The sequence below is a fragment of the Ascaphus truei genome, chromosome 4 (genome assembly GCF_040206685.1).
Source record: "Ascaphus truei isolate aAscTru1 chromosome 4, aAscTru1.hap1, whole genome shotgun sequence".
In the NCBI taxonomy this organism is placed as follows: Eukaryota; Metazoa; Chordata; class Amphibia; order Anura; family Ascaphidae; genus Ascaphus; species Ascaphus truei.
Window position 1 is genome coordinate 396,100,281 of NC_134486.1, and position 8,451 is coordinate 396,108,731.

Consider the following 8,451-nt stretch of genomic DNA (forward strand, 5'->3'; position numbering starts at 1 on the left):
GGACCATCTGAACAAGTGTAAGGATTATTCTGGACCGCCGGTGGAGTTCCTATTGCTTTTGATTGAAATTGTGTTGCACAAGAACTTTTTTAAATTTAAAACTAATTTTTATCTCCAACTGAAGGACACAGCAATGGGGTCTAATATGACCCCATCATATGCGAACCTATATATGGATCAATATGAGCAGACGCATATCTTAAATAATTCACCTCTATCACATCATATTATTAAATATATGAGGTACATTGATGATATCTTTATGCTGTGGGTGGTACAGAGGGGGAACTATTGCTGTTCCTGGACAATTTGTACAACATCCTGTCCAATATTTGATTTACCATGACACATAGTGCCAGTGAAGTGGTCATTCTAGCTCATTCCTTTAATGCAGCAGTCCAAGCTGCCAGTCTTTAAAAAACAAAATCCCTTTAATATGTAAATTAACACAATCCACACAACGATAAGTAATAATCTAAGTTGCTACGTTACAGTTAAACATTGTTACATTATAATACATTACAAATGTAATTCAGAGTTGTTAATGTAGCACCCTTGCTAATATCGTCCCCGTGCTCTGCATGTCAGCCCTGTTAAGCTACTGGCACTGTCAGTGTTAACTAGTCACCAGGCTAAGCTGGTGAGAACATCCCCAGGTATGTTATTATGTTGCACTTTCAGGATATGCGGTTTGGCAGATGGCATAGTCATATGCTAGGGTGAATGGACATGTGATAGATATTATTAACACCTCCCCACACAATCCCTCACAAACACTCAGAGGTTCTACAGATACAAGCATCTTGGAGAGACAGAGAATAGCTACCGGGATTATCTTGTCTTCTTAGAAGCTGCCTGCACCATGCAAGTACTGTGGCTTGTATTTCTTTGTTTCTTCTGTCAAAGTGCTTCAGGTAAGAGAACAATGGCTGTCTGTAGGATGATGTAAGAGTCCAACACTTTATAAAAAAATAAGGCTTTCCCTGATGACGTAAGCTTGTTTTACGAAACGCATTGGATTGATACCACGGGTGGTCTATGGGTATTGGTATTCCTTTTATCGTATGCTCCCTCTTAACGGCGATTAGCTGTAGCTACCTTACACCTGAGCGCTGTCATCGGCGCATACGGCAGCACGTCTCCCGCCACAGTGCCTCGCGACTTAGCGGTTGCGCTGCTGTTCATTGCCGTTGTTCTATAGGAGAGTCTGCATTTAGCTGTAGCCTAGAGTGGTGCCCTACGATGTAAGATGATTGCCTGCTTTATCTCCCACATCACAACGTGTGTACATATAGCAACTATAAGTGGAATCTGATCCTGTGCAGTTCTCTATCTGTGTTAAGCTTCCCCACCCGGCAGCTTCTGTAGCATGACGGTGGTGTGATAGCTAACACGTACTGCTATACAGGTCAGTCCCAGAGCTATTTGTCTGCACTGAGTGTGGTTGATGCTGGATATGTATAATACGTCTCCCTCTTGTCTAAATAACACATTGTTAAATCCCTGTGTTAACTATAATTTATTTATAAAATGTTTTACCAGGAAATAATACATTGCGAGTTACCTCTCATTTTCTAGGAGGCACAGTTCTGATGACAAATCCATCGTTACATTAAGTGGACAGTGTTATACATTACGTAAAGTCATTGCATGAGCAGTTTAACATATTTTATCTTTTAGGCGTATGTAATAGACCAGATTAGGGTGTGAGACAGCTTTAGTTTTGAAAGAAGTTAGACTGGTGGTGGCTGTGAGAGTCTCCAGTAGATTGTTTCACGTGTAAGGTGCACGGTAATAGAAGGAGGAGTGGGCGGATACTTTGTTGAACAGTGGAACCGCGAACAATCGTTTGGAGTCAGATCTCAGATGATAGGTGCTGCATGTGGTAGAGATGAGGAGCTTGTTCAGATAGATGGGTAACTTGCCCAGAAAGTATTTGAAGGCAAGACACACTATCTGACCACCGGGCTAAGGGAGGATTTGTTCTTATAATGTACATTTAGTTTGGCATAGGTTTTGGATGTCAGGATATCAATGTGCAACCCAAATGTTAAATGGTAGTCAAACATTATGCCCAAGATACTTAAAACTAGTAACAGGGGCGAGGGTGGAATTAGCATTGGTTCTGAGCTGAAGCTCATTCATTGGAAGCTTTAGAAATGGAGCCTTGGTCCCAAATATCATTGTTACAGTCTTGTCAAGGTTTAAATACAGGATGTTTTTGGAAATTCAATTTTCTCTGTGGAAATTTGCACCAATTTTGCATATCGTTAGTACTAATGTCTGGTTTAGCTAATGCAAGGGACCATTACGGCTGAAAACAGCACTTAACACTGCGTTAGTGAGGTTTTTTTTATATTCCTATTTATTGTGCTTTTTTTTTTAACTTCCAAGAGGGGACCTATACGAGGACAACTTGTCCTGATAAAAGTTCCAACTTGGACCAAAACTTTGATCATTTATTAAAACTATGTAGATTATTAGACAAGATCCGTGTGCTTGCATATTACTTTTAATATATATATATATATATATATATATATATATATATATATATATATATATAACAATTAGACATAGGGCGCAACAATGTAGACCATTTGCAGATAACTGTGTATGTGAGTATAAACAATCATGGAGGTCCTGGATAGTAAAGATACATATAAGTCCCTGTTCTGACAGATCCTGGGAGTAACAGAAAAGAACCAATATAGGGAAGTACTGTTTGGATAAAAGTTTATGCGCAAATGAAAAGTCGCTACTTATAATGCAGCAGATACAATCAGCATTGTGGGTGTATGCCACCACACAGGGAATCAGATGGAAGATCTCAGCACCTGCCTCTCCCCTCCGGTGCATCTGTGTACCGCTGCTCTGCTTCAGAAGCCAAGTCTCGCGATGGTTTCTCCTAATCCCGTTCCAGTGACATCAGAGGGTAGTGGAAAATCCCTCAGCTGTCCAAGTCCCACAGCTGTTTCTTCTCTCTCCTCTGAAGTTCTAAGCCACTTATTCTCAGCACTAGAAATAATCAGTGTAGTAATGTGCTACAGGTATACCTGACTATAAAACCCTACGCGTTTCGTTCCACTGCAGGAACTAATTACAGATATTTAATACCTGTAGCTCATTACTATACTGACCATTCTTAGTGCTGAGAATAAGCTGTTGCTCACAGCTTTACTGCATTAACAATTTTTGAAAATATTTGAAAACAAACTGTCAGCCAGTCGCTAGTCATTTGCCCTATTCTCGGAATTTTCCGGCAGGAGCCCTTCTCCAACCCGCCCTATTCTACCGTCTAGTGGGAGTCCTCTCAAAACTGCCCTGTCCTCCGCTTATCCTTGGTCCCCCTTTCTGGCCAACTTGGTCTAACCGCATAGGTTAGAGCCCAGCTTCCTAAGACTTGTGCCAGGGGTTCAGCACCTGACCGCCTGCGTTGGTGCCTCCGGCCCGCACAATCTTTTCGGGGGGATCGATGTCTGGGGCCCAGCCGCATAGGTTGGAGCCTCATTTTGGGTGTTCACAGTGTCTCTACGATGACTGGCCTGACAGTTCTGCCACCCAGAGGCCCCATTAAGGCTACTTACTGGGGACTCACTCCACATCCCAACCTGTGACCCTAAACCCTGACTTTATATTGCTTGCAAAGGCCTGCATATGTTATTAATAAAAATATACATTCCCTCGTCCACCAGGTGCACCCCGTCCCAACTATGCCAAGTATGCCCCCTGTCCTCGTATTCCACAGGCTACATGGTCAGCTGAACAAGAGAAGATGAACTTACGGACGTCTCTGTTCACTTCTCGCCTTGCTTTCTCGATGCCCACCTTACTGGATGCCCCCCTCCATACCAACCGAGGTATAATCTCTGACCAAATAATGACTGCGTCATTCCAGAGGGCTTTATGTCTTGAATCACACAGGACTGTGTGTTGACGGCAAGACACGAGGTGTGTCCCTGGTATTGACGTATCTGCCGGGGGGCACCCTGAACAATGGGGTTAACCGGGTGACCCCCGCGGTCAGTGGCAATGGGGCTGCCAGGGAAGGGTTAACCACGGGAGCAAGGGGAAGGGGGCGTGCAGCACACCCCTGTGTGGCAAGACCATCTGGCAGGGGTGTCACATGCCATGGGTGCCAGGCATAGTAGGGGGGGTGGGGGGGAGGGCGGCTGGGGTTTCAACCACACCAACCCCGTCTGTAGAACGCATGGGTGGCGCAGTGGCAGGTGAATGCATGGGAGTTACTGGGATGGGTGCAGGAGGTGTGGGAAACATGGGTGGTGCTGGGACAGGTGCGGGAGGTGTGGGAATCATGGGTGGCCCAGGGCGGGTGCGTGAGGTGCTGGGGCTTATGCATGAGGAGCGGGTGCATGAGGCAGGGGAACTGCTGCAGGGTGGGGGAAGGTGTGGGGTACTCCGCTGCAGCCGTAGAGAGGATCCGTGCCAGCGTGGGGAGGCTCAGTGCAGCTGAGTGGGTGACCGGAGCAGCCGGGGGGGGGGGGGGGAGGAGATCTGGACAGCCAAGGGGGGATGGGAGCAGCATTCACTTCCCTGTAGCTGTTGGATGCAGTCTGGTGTCTGTTATCCTGCTCCAAACCAGCTGATCAGCCGGCTGGAGAGAGCAGGCAATATAGTTAGGCTGTGGGCGGAGCTGCTGGGATGTGCTATGCTGCTCCATGAGGTATACTGCGGTGAGCAAAACAAAGTCAGTGCTGGGCATGAGCATCCACAGTGTTTAAATACTCCGCGCAAGTCTCCTCCCTCCCCCATTGGCACGCGCAAATCTTAAACCCTCGTGATGAGGGGGAGGAGAACTGGCCATCCCAGCCCCCAACCCCCTGGAGGCACAGCAGCCCTTATGTGGGTGACGGCCCACTCTTGGGACCTCTGCCTTTCTTTGCGCATAAACTTTTATCCAAACATTACTTAGCAATATTGGTTCTTTTCTGTTATTCACAGGATCAGTCAGAATTGGGACATATGTATCTTTACTATCCAGGAACTCCATGATAGTTTATAGTCCCATACACCATTATCCACAAATCGTCTACATTGTTGCAAAAGAAGAAGGATAAGCGCAGAACACTAGAGAGACAGGTCTTGGGTAATAAAAATGGTTTATTTAGCTACATAAAAAACAGAGGGTGTAACCATTCCTACGCGTTTCGTGCAACGCGCTTGAGAAAGTGCTTACCCAAGACCTGTCTCTCTAGTGCTGTGCGCTTATCCCTTCTTCTTTTGGAACTCTCTGGACATTGATGTGGCTGCACGCTGGAAGATCCTCGTGGTGAAATTATTGTGAGTACCTACTGCTTTATTTTTGCTTCTATGGAGGGGCTATCCCAATGAGGAGAGGAGGAGGGTTATTATATCCTACCCTTTGCCGTCAGGGTTTTTGTGCCCCCAGCAACAATATTGATTTTTCTGGACAATAAGGATGATTGTTTATAGATACCACGAATTATCTTCCGTTTATATTTCATAAGGACTATACATAGACCAAGCACTTGAGCACCATCCACCTTTATCACGTATCATATACACGTCTACATTGTTGCGCCCTATGTCTAATTGTTTGTTTTGTATCTAAGTTTGGTCTTTGTGTGAGACATGAGACACTGTGGCAGCACAGTTTTACTTTATTGCCTGTAACTGAACTTCTGCGCACCTTAACCCTTTTATATATATATATATATATATATATATATATATATATATATATATTATACCTGTAATAACCTATTGAATGGAATGCTATATTGTAGGAATTTACAAGTCTGACATTTCTTTCCCCACACAGTTGCAATGACTGGCCAAGAAAAGTGTCTCGAAATGAAGGGGCAATGCCAGAGTCGGTGCAGATTTGACGAGCTTGCCATCGGACGCTGCAGCACTCAATACAGCTGTTGTCGGCCACTACTTACGAAGTAATTACCTGAGAGAGACCACGGCAGATTATCCTGTAGATTATTATGTCTGCAGTGGGAGCCTTCCAGCTCTCTGAAAATGTGTAATACTGCCAATAAAACAGTGGTTTTTCATAGGTATATATACATAGAGTACTCCTTTCCAGTTCACGCTCAACATAAAGGCACAACTGCGAGATGCCGAGAATAAACAACACGCAATATGAATAATGCTATAATAAATGATAAATCAACAAATAAAACAAATAAGTGCACGTAAAGGACAAGAATGTCATATAAAGTCAAACCATGAATGTTACACATCAATATCCAGTCTTAGTACGGAAGATTGTAGCTATAGAAAAGAAGTCCTGGTGCTGCTCCGTCAGGAAGATTTATGAATATATATCTTAAGACACCTACTTACATTCTGGGAAGCTGTGTGAAGCTTTACTGCCCCATTAATATGACACGGGCCTTCGTGTCACACACAGCAGTTATACTGCTACAATAATATATATATATATATCCCCGAAGGAGCAGCACCAGGACCTCTTTTCTTTGTTTGCAGTAAGTCCAGGTGCCTCATGTGTAAACACATCAAGGTTGGCAACCATTTCTCCTCTCATTCTAATGGGACCACACAGCCCATTACAAGTTATATCAACTGCCTAACTACATATGGTGTGTGTGCCCTTTCCTGTCCCTCTCCTTTCCAATACATTGGACAAACCAAACGGTCTTTGTGTATCAGATTTCTCGAACACCATTGTGCCATCATTAAGGGAGTGCTCCCACTAGGTGGGGTTTATTAATTAAACTGCTATATTGACTATAGGGACACTATTATATAGATATTCCCATTGATTTTATTGGTGGGCAGTAGTGCCCCGATCAGCACTTCTGCAATGCAATGAATAACCTCTACATTGGAATAATACTCACAGTGATGTGTGCCTGATCCTTTAAATGGATCCAGTTATGGTCCCAGTGCGGCTCTGTGACAGCGTCCTGCATACGCTCTAAACATGGGGGGGCCAACTCCAGTTACTCATTTACTGAGACATTGAATGGGCCACCTGTGCTGAAGCAGGGATATCCTTCAAAGCTGACCTGTTGGTGGCTCTTAAAGACTGGCATTGGCCACCCCTTCGCTAAACAGACGGCACCAGCAGCAGATGACAGCTGCACTAACGGGATCTGGTACCACAGTGACCCGGAAGCTTCTGTATTGATTCATTACATATGTGCAGAGAACGTTTAACAAAACACGTTTTCACCCTTCCCACAAAGTGTGCTTTCTAAGAGTCTCTGCTCACCGTGTTTATAAACTACATGTAAAAATAATTGAAAGGCCTTAATCACACAGCTGTAACCCTTTAAACATGTCACTGCCATTCATACACTTTAATTCTTCCTTGTGACCTTGGGCGAGTCACTCAATCTCCCCGTGCCTCATGCACCAAAACATAGATTGTAATTTCTATGGGATTTTTGCCTGCAAAAACTCTATGTACAGTGCTGCATACGCCATCAGCACTATACAAGGAAAAGCAATTATATTATTTATGGAAAAGACAGTCCCTTTGATGGTCATCTGAGCCAGTATAGGGTCAAAGCTTTAAATTAGGTAGACTGTATCGCCACCACTTACAGTTCGAGTGATAAATAATCTCTTCTCCTTGTTTCCAAACACCTTTTTAAAGGTGAAACCCCCGATAGCTGTAACCCCCATCTACATCCCCCTTCACCTCTACATCCCCCCTCCTCTCTACACCCCCTTCTACATCTCTCCCCCACTACATCTCCCCCACACCTCTACATCCCCCCTCTACATCTCTCCCCCACACCTCTACATCCCCCCTCTACATCTCTCCCCCCTCTCTACACCCCCCTCTTTATCTCCCCCACTACATCTAACCTCTACATCTCCCCTCTACATCTCCCCCCCTCTACATCTCCCATCTCCCCCCTCTACATCTCTCCCCCACTACATCTCTCCCCCCTCTCTACACCCCCTCTTTATCTCCCCCACTACATCTCCTCCCCTCTACATCTCCCATCTCCCCCCTCTACATCTCTCCCCCACTACATCTCCCCCCCATCTCTACATCACCCCCCTCAAACATATTCTATGGAATGTAACACTGTAACTGGCTACCTTACACAAATGTAGTCCTGCTTAACCCTGTCAGTGCTGGAACATGGCGCGGCCCCGAGCTGGCACGTTGCGAGTGAGAAGTGGTCATGAAGTCACCTCGGGGACACGACTGGAAGACGAGGGCTCTTCTGTCTCATTTACATCGTGTTCTCCGACACACAGAATCTCCTCAAGAAAACAATTGGTGTTCACTGGATGCCACACAGAAAACTAATATGCCGGCCCTGGTGACATCCAGTGAATGTCATGCAAAGTATCCGGACGTTCCTCCTTCTCCTTCCGTGCACCCCAAAACTGGAACAACCTACCAGAGACTCTCACATCCACCACCAGCTTAAGTTCTTTCAAATCTAAGGCTGTCTCACACTTTCATCTGGTCTG

General features: G+C 45.1%; 1 long non-coding RNA gene across 2 annotated transcripts in view; it reads left to right on the forward strand.

Annotated features, from left to right (window-relative positions):
- Positions 1-691: 691 nt before the first annotated feature.
- LOC142493897 (uncharacterized) overlaps positions 692-8,451 on the forward strand; it is a 39,486-nt gene continuing 31,726 nt past the window's right edge. Inside the window, exons 1-2 of one of the 2 annotated variants that reach the window (XR_012801223.1) lie at positions 692-914; positions 5,804-6,046. This is a non-coding gene — a long non-coding RNA (uncharacterized LOC142493897). Of the gene's footprint in view, positions 915-5,803; positions 6,047-8,451 lie in introns of those variants that run through there. The other variant, XR_012801224.1, reaches the window with a different exon arrangement.